The following is an 18,491-nucleotide window of genomic DNA, read 5'->3' as shown; positions in this document are numbered from 1 at the left end:
AGTCAAGCAGGGATGTGTCACCACCGATGTCCTTTCTTTCCTTTTCATTGCCATCATTCTTCATCTTGTCAAGAACACAAGTTTCCCAGTGGTGTGGACATTGTCCACAGAATGGACGGAAAACTTTAAACCTCAAACAATTAAAATCCAAAAAGAAAATCACACGAGTATAGTTCATGGAATTTCATTTCTGCTCTCTCAGTCTTCAAACCTTGTTTAATGCCTTTGCAGAATCATATTGAAGAATTGGTATCATTCTCAACTCCAAGAATCAAGTCCTTTCGAAGCCCATCCCAGGGCAAGTTCTGTTCGGTCCCTCCATTAAGATCAATGGAGAAATCTTCCCAAACATAGAACATTTCCCCTTCCTAAACAGCCATCTCTCTTCTAATCCAATCCATAAGCACCACCAATGAATATCTGAGAATGAGAGTCTTCAAAGATTGTGACATCCACTGAGATCCTTGTGTATAATGTAGTCATTCTTCCAATTCTTCTATATGCCTCCTAAACTTAATTTACATATAGACACCGCTTCAAGGCCCTGGGGAAGTACCATCAATGCTGTTTGAGAGGGATTCTCCACGTCACCTGGGAAGACAGGCATACTAATATCAGCATTTTCGAAGGAGCCAATAGCACCAGCATCAAGACCATGATCATTCAAAACCAACTCTGCTGGGCTGGCCATGTGCTTAGGATGCCTGAGTTCCGACTACCAAAGCAAATCTTCTTTGTTCACCTCATGGAAGGCATCGAAATGAGAGATGGACAAAGAAAGTGCTTCAGAGACTGGAGGCTTACCTCAAGCAGAATAGACATCAGTGCCTGAGAGACGCTGGTTCAGAAGAAACCAACTTGGAAGAATCTGCCGTGTAATGGGACACAATTTTTTTGAGAACACTGATCAGTAAGTGGAAGTATGAAACTGGAGTCGGAGAAAGGAATACCAGTGATTGAGGTCAAAAACCAATTCCACCTGCCATATGTGTGGTTGGAGGTACAGCTCTAGGATGTGGTTCATCAGCCACGCGTGCACCCACAGAACTCATGAACAGTGACACAGAACTTCCTAGATGCACAATCATACTTGTTAGTGAGTGATAACTGATGATGACTGGTTTCTCCGAGGTAAAAGAGTGACTGCTTCACTTGGAAATGTCTCTGATTTATCAATTCAAACATTACAGCTGCCAGCAACTGCTGCATAAAAAGTAACTCATTTTAATCTCTGCTAGGGAGAACAGCGGTACACCCTTCTGTGTCTTTCTGTGAGCCTATGACTCATGTTTCTTATCATTCAGTTAGCTGAAAACCAATCAGATTCACTGTAAACAACATCCCAACTCATTATTGTCTGCACGTTGCAGGGTGCCTTAGCCACAGAAATGAAAGTTTAAAGAAAGTAACAAATTCCTTGCTGTAAAATTTTGTAGCCCTCCTAGTTAATTCCTATTTTCTTAAAACAGTTCTTTCTCCTTGTAACCCACTGTTTATAAAGACGCAAAATTAAAAAGACACAGTTATTAAAGCACGTAAAAAATTATCAATCTCTGTCTTAATATACTCAATGACACTGCCTCAACAGACATCAAATTACATAATTCTAATGGTTCATTTCTCTCCGATTGAAGAAATTCCTCCTCATTTCTTGCCCCACATGTCAAGACTGTGTTCCCCAGTTCTTACCCCATCACAACCATTACCTGTTACATCTCAGCCAACAAAAGCTAGGGTAAATATCCTTCCTGCACCCGGCCTATCTAGTCTTTTAAGAACTTTGCAAATTTCAATAAGATCACTCCTCATCCTTCCAAATCCTATATAACGTATATCCCCAGACTCCTCAATCTCTCCACATTGCAGAATCCTACTGTCCCAGGAATTAGTCACATCAACCTCTATGACAAATATATTCTAAGAGATAATGGGACCAAAACTGTTCACAGTACTACACAGGCAGTCTCACCAAGGTCTATTCAACTGAAGTAAAACGTCTTCATTCCTGTATTCAAATTCTCTTTTTTTTGTTGCACCTACTTGTTAGCTTTCTGTGAATTATGAACAAGTACACCCAGGTCTCATCAACACTCCCTAAACTCTCACAATTTAAGAAATACCTTGCATCTCAATTCCTTCTTGACTTTAGCTCTTCCTTTTAGATTAGATTGCCTACAGTGTGGAAACAGGCCCTTTGGCCCAACAAGTCCACACTGCCCCTTGAAGCATCCCACCCAGACCCATCCCCCTATAACCCACACACCCCTGAACACTGCGGGCAATTTAGCATGGCCAATCCACCTAGCCTGCATATCTTTGGACAGTGGAAGGAAACCGGAGCACCCGGAGGAAACCCACGCAGACACGGGGAGAATGTGCAAACTCCACACAAACAGTCGCCCGAGGTGGGAATCGAACCCGGGTCCCTCGCACTGCGAGGCTGCAGCGCTAACTACTGAGCCACCATGCCGCCTTCAGCAACATAATTCCAAACAACCTCATCTCCAAATTCCAAGAACTAGGACTTTACCCCCTCCCTGTAACTGGATCCTCAACTTGCTGACCCGCAGACCGCAATCAGTAAGGGTAAGCGCCAACATCAGCTCCACAATAGTCCTCAAAGCCAGTTTCCCACAAGGCTGAGTCCTCGGCTCCTTACTACAATCTTCTACACTCACAACTGTGTGGTCAAGTTTAGCTCGAACAAATTTACTGATGACACCACTGTAGTGGATCAAATCTCAAACAAAGATGACACAGGGCACAGAAAAAGATAGACAGCTTGGTAGCTTGGTGTAAAAACAACCATGTGCACCCAATGTCAGCAAAATGAAGGAGCTGGCCATTGACTTCAGGAAGTGGAGTGGAGGACATACCTCTTACTGTATCAGTAATGCCGAGGTGAAGGTGGTCAAGAGTTTCAAATTCCTGGGAGTAAATATCACAAACAATCTATCCTGATCCATTCACATCAATGCTTAAGTCAAGAAAGCACACTAACACATCTACTTCTCCACAATGAGTCTTACCAATTTCTATAGCTGCACCATAGAAAGAATCCTATCTGGATGTGCCAAGCTTGGTGTGGCAACTGCTCTGCCCAAGACTGCCAGAAATAATAGAAAGCTGTGAACACAGCCCTGTCCATCACAAAAAGCGACCTTCCTTCCATCACTTCCTACTGCCTCAGGAAAGCAGCCAATGTAATCAAAGACCCATCCCATTCTGGTTACACTCTCTTCCATTGTGCAGAAGATACAGAAGTTTGAAAACACCTACCAACACATTCAAGAACTTCTTCCCCGCTGTTATCAGATTTTTGAATGGACCTCTCATATATCAGAGTTGATCTTTCTCTGCACCTTCTCTGTAGCTGCGACACTACATTCTGCATTCTGTTCAATTACTGTGATGTACTTACATAAGGTATGGTTTGTCTGTTTAGCATGCAAAACAATACTTTTCTTTGTATCTTGGTACATGTGACAATAATAAATCAAATCAAATGTACTAAATGTATACTTACCTATATTATACTTTACCTGCTACGTTCTTTCCATTCAATCAGTCAATCTAAATCTTCTTGAAACCTTTTTTTGCATAATCCTCACAACTCACATTCTGACATAATTTTATGTCATCCAAAAACTTGGAAATATTACACTTTGTTGCTACGTCAAAATCATCAATACAGTTTGTATGCATCTGGGGCCCAAGCACTAATCCTTAGAGCACCTCACCACTTACAGCCTGAGAATGACCCATATATTCCTACCCTCTACTTACTTGCCATTAAATTAGCCTCCATACATGCTGGTATATTACCACGTCCCTCTTCCTCAACAGCATTTATATCCCATGGCAGCAGGATCTCATTTTTCACTCAGGGACCCTGCAGCCTTCAGGACTCAAATGTAGAACTCAATAATTTTAGGACTTGAATGCTTTCTTCCATGTCCTTTACAAACACCCTCCACATGCCCCATCCCACCCTACTCCCACCCCCTCTCTTCAGCATATACTCCACCTTATTCTAGCCTCTACTCTTCTGAAGAAGGGTCACTGAAACGTAAAAGTTCACTCTGCTTTCTGTCCACATATGTTGCCAGGCATACCTAGTTTCCCAGCAATTTTTGCTTTTGTTCCCATGCCCTCTAGTTTTGTTTACCATACTCCTGTGTGGGATTTTATCAAAAGTCTTCTGAAAATCCAAGAACATCACATTCTCCAATAGTTAGGAGCCCAACAAAACAATGAGTGACTTGAATCCCAAATACCAAGATCAGATGTCTCTGTTTGTTAACTCTCCAAGTATATTTACACACCTCCAGTCTGAGCAAATTGCAGCTTTGCTTCACATTTATACTACAATTAGAGTCTAAGTGCAACTTTAATGTGGATGAAAAAATATTATCTCACTTCGCTCCAGAGCCAGATTAAGCCCTGACACTCAAAACAATAGAATGAGAAATAGGACCAGGCTCACTCAAGCCTGCTCCCTCCTTCAATAAGATCATTGCTGATTTTTCCATAACTCCATTTCTCATATCACTTGATTTTCTTTCTTCCCAAAAAATCTGTCGGTAACAGTCTTGTGATGAAGCATTCATGAAGCCCACTGGAATAGTGAATTCCAAAGATTCATCTTCCCTTAAAAAGTAAATTACTCCTCATTTCATTCCAAAATAGCTGACGTCTTCTATTTAGTTTGTGACTCCGAAGCCTGGATCTTTGATGACTCAGAAGTCCTTTGAAAATGGTAGGTGGAACCCAACCCTGGGATTCCCAGCCTCTTTCCCTAGGTTTCTGATTTTTGGGAACGTTCTTTAAGGATGTCGATTGATGCAAGTCAGAAGCCTGCACCCAGCAATCCCAATCTGACCTGTTCCATTGTGGAAATAGGCATGGTCTACTGTTTTGCATGTTTTCTAGAGTTAGGCCATCATTTTAAAGAGTCATGGTTTGCAGGATCGCAGCTATTGTGAACCTTTGCCTACATGAAGAAATGCTTCGAAGGTTAATTCAAAATGCCCTTTTCAAACTCCACATGCCAGGCTATTCCACCTGCACCCCACCTGCCCTGAATAATCCCTACTTCCAATATGCCTTCTTTGCCAAAAAAAAGTGCCACATTAACAACCTCATTCCACTCCAAAACTGCATGCTAAACTATGGCATTTCTACGCTAATTCACACACTATGCACCATTTAAAAGCAATAAAGCCATCATGTAAACTGTATGTGTAAATAATATTTTTTATTCATTAATGACTTCCCAAATGTCAAAACAAATCCGACTTACTACAGACCGATTAAAGTGTCAATCATCCACACTTTTTAATTTTTAACAGCTGAAACTGAAATGACTTGAAATTTATTAACCTCCTTGCAAATAAACACTGTGAAATTAATAGCAGGGATCAAACAGCCAGAACTGCCAGTCAAGCAGGGTTTCAGATTTTTCAACAAAATGATGGATATCTGGGCTCTCATCCAAATCTCATTGTTTATTTTTGGCCGAGAGGCCAGGCAGCATTCATTATTAGTCTTGAGACCTTTCAAAACCTGTCTAAATATGGTAAGTACTCTTGCAAAAAGAGGACATTTGCTATCCTTGCTACATCTCTTCTGCGCTTGCTGTACTAACCCTGAAAATGTTGCATTGGCCCACTTCTGCTTCAGCTTGCACTTGGATAAACCCCAGTTGCAAATGAGCATTTCTTTCAGGACACCAAATACTTTGTGGGTAATAGCAAAGCTTCCAGCATTGCTGCAGACTGGAATACCTGGGCTATAATAAATTGCAGCACGAAGGAAGCTGTTGAGCCCATCCATCATGTTAGTGCCTGATCAAAAACAACTAGCCACCCTAAACATATTTTGAGGCCCCGAATCGATACATTCCCAGAAGTTACAACATTTCAACTGTGTATCCAAATACTTTTAAATACAATATGGGTTTCAATCAGTGCATCCAGACTGACATCCAATGCCTGCTAGGTGAAAATGTTTCTCCTCAATTACCCTCTAATATTTTTAACAAGTAATTTAGATCCATCCCCAAATGTATGAACTTTACCCTAAGGGAAATGGGGTCACTCATCCACTTTAGCTTAGGCCCCTCATAATTTTATCTACCTTAGTTAAATCACCCCTCAGCCTCTTCTCTTTCAAAAGAAACAAACCTCAGCCTAAGCAATATTTCCTCATAGCTACATCTTTCTAATACTGCCGACATCTTTGTAAATCTTTTCTGTACCTACTCCAGTGCAATCTTCTTCCTAGGACAGACATGAGTGGAATGGTATAGAGAAAGATGATTTGTTGTCTTTAGTCTGCATTGTAGCAAGTCATGATTTATCAATTTGTCTTGGAAAGTTTACTTTTAGTGGATTATATTTCAACATTTTGGTCAAGGAATGGCCAGTAACAGGGAGAAGGTGATGTATGAGACTACTGGTGAATGAGGAATTGGGTTGTATTCCTGGTATCAGAATCAGATATGTTAATTATAGATTGTTCAGTCAGAAAGGGGCCGTATTACTGTTTGCAGGACTTTACACAGTACCAATAACTTCGTGCCTTTCCCAACATTGTTAACAGTGCCACATAATTCAATAAAATTTTACTGGTTATGAAGTGTATTAAATGTACTGTGGTCATGAAAAGTAGAATAATAAATGGAAATTGTTCAGTGTTGATAGAAAGCACTTCACAACAATTTGTACAGGGATTGCCCTCTTAAGTATTAATTACCTGAAAGTTATTTAACAAGCTATATCTGAACGTAAGTCTTTAAGATTTTAATTTAACAGTTGCAGTTTGTGATTAGTTTTTAGAACAAGCCGTAACATCCCGCACTGCCTTCAGTTACTCAGGGTTATGGTTGGAAACAAGCAGGGAAGGAAGCTGGACATCTGCCTCGTCAGCTTGGACCAGGAGAAGGCCTTCGTCAGAAAATTGCAAAATGGATATGGTCTCTAAGATGGGATTTGCATAAGGAATCTGTAACTGTATCTAAGTGTTCTACAGTAGTACAGTTGCAATTAATTAATGGGAATCAGAAAGCTTTCTGACTAAATCTGGAAACAGGAAAACCAATCTGTCTTAGCTGTGTTCAGAGATAATGCGAACTGCAGATGCTGGAGAATCCAAGATAACAAAGTGTGTAGCTGGATGAACAGAGCAGGACAAGCAGCGCCTCAGGAGCTCCTGAGATGCTGCTTGGCCTGCTCTGTTCATTCAGCTACACACTTTGTTGTCTTAGCTGTGTATAGTGTTGAATTATTGTCAAGTCCACCAAGAAAGATGTGTGTGTCAGAAGGATGTTGATCTGAGGCAGCAGAAGGGCTTAAGTCAAAGACTTGCTTTATATTTAGCCAAGCTGTTGCAAAGATAAGGTTTAATAAATAGGAAGAGGAGACTCTGGGATAACAAATGATTTCATGTGATCTCAGCAGGCATGTGCTAGTAGCCTTTAATAAATTGGACAATGTACAGCGCAAAGTATGCTATTCTGTAGGTTTGTACAGTTTTACCTGTAAATGTAGCTTAATAGTGATGAAGAAGTCTGGCCTGTGCTTGTGCCAATGTTCAAATTAGAGTATAATGAAGCAGCATGTTCTGCTCAGAACCACTACCATTTGCACACTAATAACCATTTGCAATCAGCTCAAACTGCTTCAGGACAAAGGTAAATCATGACAAGAGCAAGCCTTTGGCAACTAAGCTGACAGATCCCTTGTCTCCTTTATGGTTTGATCAGACTATCTGAAGGTGCTAGGGATTGGGTCAGAGGTTTCCAAACAATGGAAGGAGGGTAAAGCCAGTTCAAATAAGAGCTACTCATGTAGGAGTGATGCTTCCTCTCCATCATGGTAAGAATATGGTTATCAGGTGCGTAGTACTCTTGCTGTTACTGCATGTGGTGCATGTGTTCTACCCCACATGTGTGCCATAATAATCACCCATGGGATCATCTACTTCATCTGGAGACTGAAATTTGACCATGTCTAAATCTCCATATAAAGGGAGGTAGATAATCACCAACTTCATCCTTATTCTGATGACCACCTTTGCGTTTTCTTCCATGAAGATGTCGCTAGTATTGGGAAATAGGGCCTGGCTATATTCTTACAGAATGCTCCAAACATCTGGGCCATAACGCACAAACTGGCCTTCCTGGAAAATTTCACTTCGCAAAATACCTCTAACCACAAATGGTTCACACGAAATGTCTTCAATATTGCAGATCCTGTTGGTTGACAACTTGAGCAAGCAGTCAAAGTCACTTGCCAGAATTCTTCAGTGTTAAAACAAGACCAAGGTGTAGCCTTGGTTGGCGGCAAGAAACGTCACACTTGTTTGACCCCATCCCCACCAACAAAACCTCTACTATGAGACATTGACATGCAGTCATCCATCTTACAGTCAGCTTAATAGAAACACAGTACATGCCAAACTCTTGTCCCGTGAGCTCATAACATGGTGCCAGACTGGAGCTGCAATTAAGAATTGGAGACCTGAATAGAACTACTAAAAGAGAATTACAGGAAGATTTGGAGCTGTTGAAATTTGCAAGTCATAGAAAAAGAACAAAGGAGTAGGACACAGATGAAAACACTACGTAAGGCACAAGGGCTGCAAATTTTCTTATGCCTTGTGCCAGTCAAAATGAAAAGCACTTGGAGTAGAACTGGAACTTTTTTCCAATCACAACAGCAAATTTTGACGCATTTAATGAATAAGCCAAAGTAGCTTGAAGTAGCTACACTTTTAGCACTATAGAAAAAAGACCATTGCAAGGAGTATTCCAGCCAGTATAGGCCTGTGTGGTCTCTTGGCTACTCGCAGTGATGCATACTGAGACAATCATCAACTACCATTAGCGGACCATCACCTCAGTGAAAGGCACTCTTTGGTTTACACAAAACTCTTGTTTTTCCAGTGCAAAGAAATAACTACTACTGAGTGTTCCAAAGTCAAAGACATGAGAGAGATATTCAAGCTTGAGGTAGTTCTACAAAGACTTAATAGCAGAGGACCACATATAAAAACCCTCCTACGTGGAAGAGCTGGAAAATATCCCCCAGGCTGAATGCACCAGAGAATGTTTGACTTGGAATTGAATTGGTAAACACAGCTAGTGTGGTGAGGCACCATAGACTGCCAAGCACTGTATTGAAAAGTAATGTACTTAAATTACACTAAGAAATAAAAAGGTCAATTATGTTATATATTTATGTAAAAAATTATGAGGAAAGAAATAATGTTTAAGTCAGAGTGACTGCCTCTCGCTCTGCAGTAAACCATGACAGCCTACAATGTAAGTCTCCAAAGCCATGCTCTGCTGTGCTACACAAGTCATAAAATTTTAAAGCAACTTGGATGAACCTAGAATGTCCATTCCCCACTATTTCTTGCCACCTACTGACTAGTATTTCCACTACACTGCTGATATCTCAGTTTTACTCCATTGCTGTAGACAATAGGCAAATTGGGAGTGAAATCAGGCAGCATCATTTTACACAGAGGCCTGTGGAAATATGGAACTCATGCTCCATAGAAATTGAGAAATTATGGTTGAAATAACATTTTCAAGACTGATTTTGTTGTGGAATTGTTTCACCAACATATATGGAACAAAGTTGAGGCACAAATTAGTCATGATCACATAGAATGACAGAATACACTTGAGTGGCTGAAAGAAATTGTCTATACCAGTCTTGTTTGTACTAAATAATGGAGCATCTACAATAGTCTGGTGTAGAGAATTTCATAGATTCACAAGCCTTTGAGTGAAGAAATTTCTTCCCATCCCCAGTGTTAAATGATTATGCCTTTATTCTGATTTCAGATTCTCTCATGAGTGGAAACAAGCTGTTAGTGTCTATCACATCAGCCCCTTCAGAATTTTACAGCTATCCATGAGATTGCCTCTCTTTTCTAAATACCAGAGGATACAGGCTAAAATTTCTCAGCCTTTCATTATTAAATAGCCCCCTCATGTAGTGAGTCTTTCCTGTACCATTTTACCCCATCCATGCCAAGTTCCATTCATTTACTACCCTTTTCCTCGCTGACTCAACGTTAGTTTAATCAAAATCCGTGCATGGCCTAGTTACTCCCCATCTCTATAAACTCTTCCAGTTCCACAACCTTCCAAAATATATGTATTTATCTAATTCTAGCCTCATAAGCTTCCTTGATTTTAATCATTCCATCATTGCTGGGCATGACATCAGCTGTTCAGGCCCTTGTCTCCCTCACTGTCTTTCCATCTCACTTTCTACATTTAAATACTGCTTAAAATATAACACTTTAACCAAGAATTTATTCATCCGACCTTATATTTCCTGAAAAAAACAAGGAACAGATGCTGGAAATCAGGAACAAAAATGAAAATTGCTTCTTCTGAAGTAAAGTCGCTGGACTTCAAATGTTAACTCTGCTTTTGCTCTATTGATGCTACTAGACCTGCTGAGCTTATCCAGAATTTTTTGTTTCTGATTCCAATATCGCCTAACTTGGTTTGGTGTCATATTTTAATTTAGAATGCTCCTAAGAAGCAGCATGGAATGTGTTATTATGTCATACATGCTGTATAGATGGAAGTTGTTATTTTGCTTTGCTACCTTAAGCTTTCTTTCTATAGTCTCAGATTTCACACATCATTTATCTTTCAGAATTGCTCAGCTACCCATTGCCAGAGTGGTTCATCACTTTTGATACTTTCAATTTTATGTGCTCCTTACCCCTACTGATGGCCCATGGGCCGATTCCTTCATTTACCCTGATGTCATAGATTTATCTTTCACTGTTCTTTGGCTCCTTGGGCTTCCCTGTTGTCAGTCTTTGTGTTTCACTCCTTTTGTAGTTTATTTCTACTGTTCCTCATTCGTCTGCAGGCAGAATAGATTCACCAGCACACCAACAACTGCGAGCTTATCAATAAGCTCTGTTGGGCTCCTGGACCAAATCCTGTCAGCTCATGATTGACTTTGATGAAAGACAACAATGCCTACTTTTATTAAGGAACAAGCAAAATAAATTTTAAAAAGGAGACCCTTGTATTAACTAGACAGAAGCACAGTAATAATAATTCACTTCAATTCTCCATTTTGGTTTATACAAAAATTGGGACCTCATGTCTATAATGAACATTGCAAATGAACAATTCCTCCAATTCTTTAAATGCAGTAATATACCCTACTTTGTTTTAACCATATATAATTTGCTGTTGATCTTCTTTAAATTGGACTTAACCAGCTGGTTTGGGGGAAACACCCCAATGCCTATTTTTAAGAAGAAGTCGAAAGTAAGACCAAGAAACTTTAAAAGCAGCCGCAAAGATAGACAATATAGAAGCTCAGTAAGAATAATTCACTTCATCTCTTCCTCTTGTCCATGACAAAAATTAAAATTTAATATTACAAATCTGCCAAAATTTATCAAAGTGCACACAAAAAGTGTGTGGAGTTCAAAGTTAAGAAACATACATAAATTAGTTAATAGTAATCAACTGGAAGCTGGAGGGAAAATTCAATGGCTTAAATTATTTTAAAGAAAAATAATCGCAACATTAACAGATTCTTGTAATTAACATCAGAGCAACATGATAAATTGTACGGCGAGAATGTGTACAGAAAAGTAATAATTAACTGGCAGAACCTTAGCCTAAGCCCATGACAGTTGGAAGTTGTCACCAAGAAAATACAGATCAAAGTGTCCATTTGAGATAAGACCGGAATTACTACAGTTGGTTTTCGGGCATTTGAACCTCAGCCAATATCTATAATAGGTAGGACAGTCAAATTCTAAAATGCATAGGGATACTTTTATCGTGGATAATTAAACCTGTTGAGCATGTTTGATAGAACTGGAAAGGAGGAGGCTAGAGAGAAAGTTTCAGAAGAGAGAGGGCGAGTGCTAGAAGTTCAGAATGGAGAAGATAGGAAATATCTTTTTCAAGAAAAGGGACCGAAGACGAAATTAAAAGTTCAAGATGAAGAAAGGGATGCCTGGGGAAAAGAAACAACAAATGAGCTGGATGGAATCAATTACATATTATAGGGAAATGGTTTGATAAGGTCCTAGGCTTTGTGCTAAAGGGTTCAGAATAGATCAAGAGATAAGACAGAACTTAAAGAGAAAGATTCTGTTCAGTTACCCATAGTTGAATAGGACCTGACCCTCTCAAAGGGAGGGCTTGTAGATTCAAAAAGGGTCAGAATATATCCAGGGACAGCCAAGAGAAGTTGGACAAACTGAGTCCTTTCCATCAGCATTCTGTAGTATGGTGGAAATTTGGAGAAAGCTTGAAGGCCCTACTGAAGTTAAAAGAATCCATCAGGGATCCAGGCTCAGTGAATGTCCCCTATATTTAAAAAGGCAGAGACTGGGCCAGTAAAACTAAAAGGGATTAGGGAAATAGTTTGCTAAAGGGATGAATACAGGGACAGAGCAAAGAACTGATTTAACAAATACATTCTTTGCTAAATTGAATGGAAAACAGGACCATCATGCAGCAAAGGGTCGCCAACCCAAAACGTTATCTTTGATTTTCTCTTCACAGATGCTGCCAGGCCTGCTGAGCTTTTGTGTTTTTGTTCCTGATTTACAGCATCTGCAGTGCTGTCAGTTATTATGAGTTCCCTGATTGTGGCTGTTACCCTGCTCGAATCAGGGAGTCCTGGCTGACAGATAAAAACAGGAGTGTCAGACATCCTGCTCACCTTGAGAGCTGACTCAGGGGGAGCTGGATAAGTGTCAAGGACTCTCCATGTGTAAATATAGGGTGACCTGATGACAGTATACCAGCCTCTGCAGAGTTCCTTCACAGGGCCCCCCAGTAGACTTGGGTAGAGGCAGGAGTGGTAAATACCTTCATGGCTACATTCGAGAAAAGCAATGCAGGTGGCTGACTACCAATTCCCAAGCATCCAACATTGTGCAATACAGAGATAAAACGCCTGGAATGAGATAAACCAACTTCAAATGAGATACAGCCAAAGTATGGCCAGTAAAATCCTTTTTCCCCCAGAGTAAAGAGGAACACAAATATCTCTCAGTGATAGTGAAAACTGCAGATCCTGGAGAATCCAAGCTAACAAAGTGTGAGGCTGGATGAACACAGCAGGCCAAGCAGCATCTCAGGAGCACAAAAGCTGACGTTTCGGGCCTAGACCCTCATCAGAGAGGGGGATGGGCCCGAAACATCAGCTTTTGTACTCCTGAGATGCTGCTTGGCCTGCTGTGTTCATCCAGCTTCACACTTTGTTAGCACAAAAATCTCTCCCTGCCTGCAAATTTAAATCAAAGTGATGCCTGTGCATCAAGGTCTAGCTAGCTGAAACTTTCTTCTCAATTTTACAACAGTGATAATAAGAAAGTCCAACCTCTCTGAACTATGACAGGTTCCCATTGAACCTGAGGAGTTTTTATTAATTGCAAAACTATACTTTATTCATTTAAAATTTTTTAATGCACATATGCATGTGCTAAAACAATTCTGTGCTGTCTTTACATACAAAGAAAAACCAGACATTAGAATTTGACATTGCCTGCAGTGGCAAAATCCAAAGGCATTTCCTACTTATGCAGGACAAAATGTACGTACATTTTGAGGCAAAGAGAGAATCTGAAACCTTAAGGGGCCCTCGTTGTACTTTGGCTGAAACCTCAGCCAGTAGTCTTTCCTGCTGTGCCTTGGAGGCAGCTGCCCCAAGTTTTAGGACATCTCTCAGCACATAGTCCCAGACCTTGCTATGTGTCAGTCTGCAACTCTAGGTCAAGATCAACTCTTTACACGAGGAGACGAGTTTCAGGCAGACCAAGGAGTGTCTTTCACAGTGTTGGTGGTCCTCCATGCACAGTCGATGACTGTCTCAGTGTGTGCCCTGGGAAACACACCATGGAACACAGAGTCCAGTGGCATGGAACTGCTCGGAATGAACTTTGGCCAAAACCACGACACCTCTCTCCACACCTTCTTTGCAAAGGTGTATTCCATAATGAGATGAGTGATAGATGCTTCATAATAGCAGTCACTTTGAGGGCAGCATGCGATGGTGCAGAGAGACCTGGTATGGATGAAAACAATGGAACACTTCACAAATTTGCTCAGGGGCCATCTTGAGCCCAGAATCCTGCATCAACCCCAGAGCCTAGAAGAAAACTGCCTCACTCAGTTGAAGACCTCTAGGGTGCAACAGCCAAAGCTAGGACAACACCTGTGAGTGAGCTTGTCCCCAGAGAAATGAGACAGGAAGAGAGGCAGGAAAATTTAACTGGAGAGGAACCCACACCCTTGCTAGGTGACAGAAGGCCTGGCTGGCCAGCAAGACGGCACACAGATTGTGAGAGTTGTAGTTACTTCCAATAATCTACCGCACGAGTCAAGTAGGAAGTTTTCTCAGTTTTTCAAGTGCATGCAGGGACAATGTATATGAGGATGTCTGAAAGAACTTAAAGCAATGTAGGGAAAGGTAATATCCTTCACAGTGTTTTTATTGCTGCACGCAACCTCATTATACAACTTCCAATTTTGCTTCATAGTAACATAAAAGGCAGTTGTCCATTATAGGGCCATAAGACCATAAGACACAAGAGCAAAATTAGGCCATTCAGTCCATCAAGTCTGCTCCACCATTCAATCATGGCTGATATGTTTCTCAACCCCATTCTTCTGCCTTCTCCCCATAATCCTCAATCTCTTTATCAACCATTAACCTATCTATCCCTGTTCAAAATAGACTCAATGAATTGAACTCCACAGCCCTCTGAGCAATGAGTTCTACAGATTAGCCATCCACTATCTGAAAAAAATCCTCCTCATCTCAGTTCTAAAGGGTTGCCCCTTCACTGTGAGACTATGCCTCCAGGTACTAGCCTCTTGCACTCGACAAAGAAGCATCTTCTCCATGTCCACTCATTCAGGACTCTCAGCGTTTTGTAAGTTTCAATCAGATCCCACCTTATCCTGCTAAACTCCATCAAATACAGACCCAGACTCGTCAGTTGCTCCTGATATGACAAGCACTTCACCCTCCCTGATGTGACACAGCGTTTGAAATTCAGACTGCAGCTCACCAACTCTGACCTGGAGTTCCTCAAGCAACTAACACTTAGTACAAATGTGGTCACTATAAAACTGAATTGATCCACCAGCTTCCACATCAAGGAGTTACAAACCTTTGCCTTGTCCTACATCTCTATCTAATGTACCTAATTCTTAATTTGATTATTAAAAATTTCATACTGGTCTTTGTGTTTGCAACCTGTAAATATTTTGCCTACTTACCTTCAATCTGATTGTTACCTATAGCATATAGCCCAACTAAATTATCAATCAATGAACTTACAATCTATTTGCGATGTCGCTCTTTTGTGCTGAGCCCATGATCCTGGGCTTTAATTTATCCTGTTAAATATAACCTTACAAATTAATAGCCCAAAGATGCGAGGAAAAAACTCCTCTTCCCCTCTCCACCAAATTCCCATGCTGCGTCCAAAATTCCCAGAATTACATACCCACATGGGCTGTGTCTCATTCCCAATGTCTTCTGTCATTTCTGACCATGTGAAGATTAATCACTCTGTGTCTGAAACAAACAAATCCCAAAATTTCTGGAGAAAGTCAGCAAGTGTGGCAGCATCTATGAAGAGAAATCAGCTGACATTTTGAGTCCAGTAACCTTTCTTCAGAACAGCTAGCAGCCATAACAAGGTGGTATTGAAGCTGTTGATAGTGGATTTAGGGGTGGGGGACACGGTTGCTAAACAAGAACAAAGATTAAAATGGAAATCCTGTTAGAGAGAGGAGCAGAACTCCTTCAAAGTAGGCACACCTGGAAAGATGTGGCAGTGAATTAAATAGTAAAATAAACAAAGATTTGCAAGTGCCAGCAATCTGAAACAAATAGGTGACAGGCTAATGTTATTTGTGTCTTCCTCATCCAGTCAGAGAACAACAAATCTTACCCTCTATGTTAATAAAATGTGAGGCTGGATGAACACAGCAGGCCCAGCAGCATCTCAGGAGCATAAAAGCTGACGTTTCGGGCCTAGACTGTTCATCAGAGAGGGGGATGGGGTGAGGGTTCTGGAATAAATAGGGAGAGGGGGGGAGGCGGACTGAAGATGGAGAGAAAAGAAGATAGGTGGAGAGAGTATAGGTGGGCAGGTAGGGAGGGGATAGGTCAGTCCAGGGAAGACGGACAGGTCAAGCAGGTGGGATGAGGTTAGTAGGTAGGAGATGGAGGTGCGGCTTGGGGTGGGAGGAAGGGATGGGTGAGAGGAAGAACAGGTTAGGGAGGCAGAGGCAGGTTGGACTGGTTTTGGGATGCAGTGGGTGGGGGGGAAGAGCTGGGCTGGTTGTGTGATGCAGTGGGGGGAGGGGAGATTTTGAAGCTGGTGAAGTCCACATTGATACCCTCTATGTTGCTGTTTTTCCCCATTCCCTGTCAATGCCTGGCAGCTTTGGTCTCTCAACTCTCTTCAAGCTCTCCAGAACGTTTTGATAGCACTAGTTGTTATTTGTAGGTTCCTGCTGACACCATCCTCGAGGATGCACAAGGTTAATCTAGTGCAAGGCTCATTGTTTGAAATCCGTTCTTTCCTTTTTTCCTATTTAACCCTTGTAACTTTGACAGTGAACACTTTAAAAGACTCACATACTTGATGAACTATGTGAGGGCAGTGCAAAAGGAACTGGGCAGCCACCTGATTGCAGTAGGCTCCCAAATGACTTAGGACAGGTTGAAACCAACCCTTCTCCAAGATAACAAGTGAGAAAAAGCCAATAGTCCCAACGCTCTACCACACTTGTGACTATCAGATGGGGAGTTCAAGTACAGTTAAAACCAATATTAAATTCTGACTCCAGCGAACTGGTGAGTCTCCACCAGAAGGAAGACATGTCCGAGGATAGCCATGAGATATCTGGTAAGAAGGTGGTACAGAAAGTAACACCATTGAATCCTGGACTTTTAGGCTGTGAAACTAGAATCTTAGCTGCCAGCTAACACTACTGACAAGAGCAGTTGAAGGAAATGGTTATCCTGTTTGGGAAATTCAAAGAAATCAGACTAACCACCCACTCCATAGATATAGGAGAACCCTGGTTGATACATCAAGAGGCCTATCAACTGAGCCCTGATAGGATTACCCAGGTCAAGTAGAAAATCCAGCCCACACTGGATGTGAAAATAGCTGAGCTGCCAGCAATTGGAGGTCCCTCAATGCATTGTTCCTGGAGTTGGGAAAAACAATGCAGATCCACCTTATAGACTGGGGTATACATACCGTGACCAGCACAGACAATTCTCAATTTCCATGCCTTGCGGCATGTGCAGATGAAGTGGGCCACCTACTCTACAATAGCAAGAGTAACCTTTGTTTTGTTTTCTGAGGGTATCGAGAAGTCCCCTTGACTCCCAGAGTGAGAGAAATCTCATTTCTCTCATCCTGGAAGGCCCATACCAATGTACAGTCATACTTTCGGCCCACACTGTAATACAACACATTCTTTACTTTTGATAATTCCCACCAAGTGCTCGGCAGAAAACACCAGACTGTTTTGCTAGGATTGGCTCTTTGCAGCTTTTAAACAAGTGAGGAAACCCCCAAAAAGAGAAATTACTCACATTGGGTTACGTTCTGCCCATGGGCTGATCCTAAGATTGCAGCCAAGAACGGACATATTCCCCTGCTAACTGTTTGTTTGTTTTTTGAGAGAGAGAGTGAGAAAATGAATGTATACATCCTTGAAATGTTTCTCTTTTTCTCCACGAACACACTAAAAAACTATTAGAACACGATTTTTAAAAAATTTCATGGTTAGATGATGGTTGGTAATGTCCAGAAATCAGGAAGAGAGTTTTTGTTTATACAAGACTATACTTGCTTGCTTAAATTTCTTAAAATGAACTTTTGCTGGAATTTTTAATGGCTGCTGTTGAACACAGAATGAGCAGGCTGCCTGCTTCTAGAAATTTCCGGCAAATACCAGGACAAAAGCAAACATATCACCTCCTGGCATCTGCCGCTCCTTGCATTGTATGAATTAGCCAACACAAAAGACAAGTAGATGACATGTTTATCTCAGCCAGTTCTAAATAGAGGAGACCATTGAAACACATTATAACAAGGTGTAGAAGCGATTAGAGCTGGATGAACACGGCAGGCCAAGCAGCATCTTAGGAGCAGGAAATCTGACGTTTCGGGCCTCGATCCTTCATCAGAATATTCATCCAGCACTACACCTCTACACCTTGTTATCTCGGATTCTCCAGCATCTGAAGTTCCTATGATCATTGAAACCCATAATTGCTTGGCTTAGTGTTGATGACTGCGTAATTCCCTGCTACAAATCACAATAAGTTTTGGTCAGGTCATTAAAGCCCACCTCATCAGCTGAATGGCTGAACCTAAAAGCCAGTCACATGACTAAAGTTAAAATGAAAGAAAGAACTGCAGATGCTGGAAATCTG

Source organism: Stegostoma tigrinum, chromosome 14 (assembly GCF_030684315.1).
Source record: "Stegostoma tigrinum isolate sSteTig4 chromosome 14, sSteTig4.hap1, whole genome shotgun sequence".
NCBI classification, from domain to species: domain Eukaryota; kingdom Metazoa; phylum Chordata; class Chondrichthyes; order Orectolobiformes; family Stegostomatidae; genus Stegostoma; species Stegostoma tigrinum.
The sequence above is the reverse complement of the archived record's forward strand: the minus strand, read 5'-3'. Positions refer to the sequence as shown.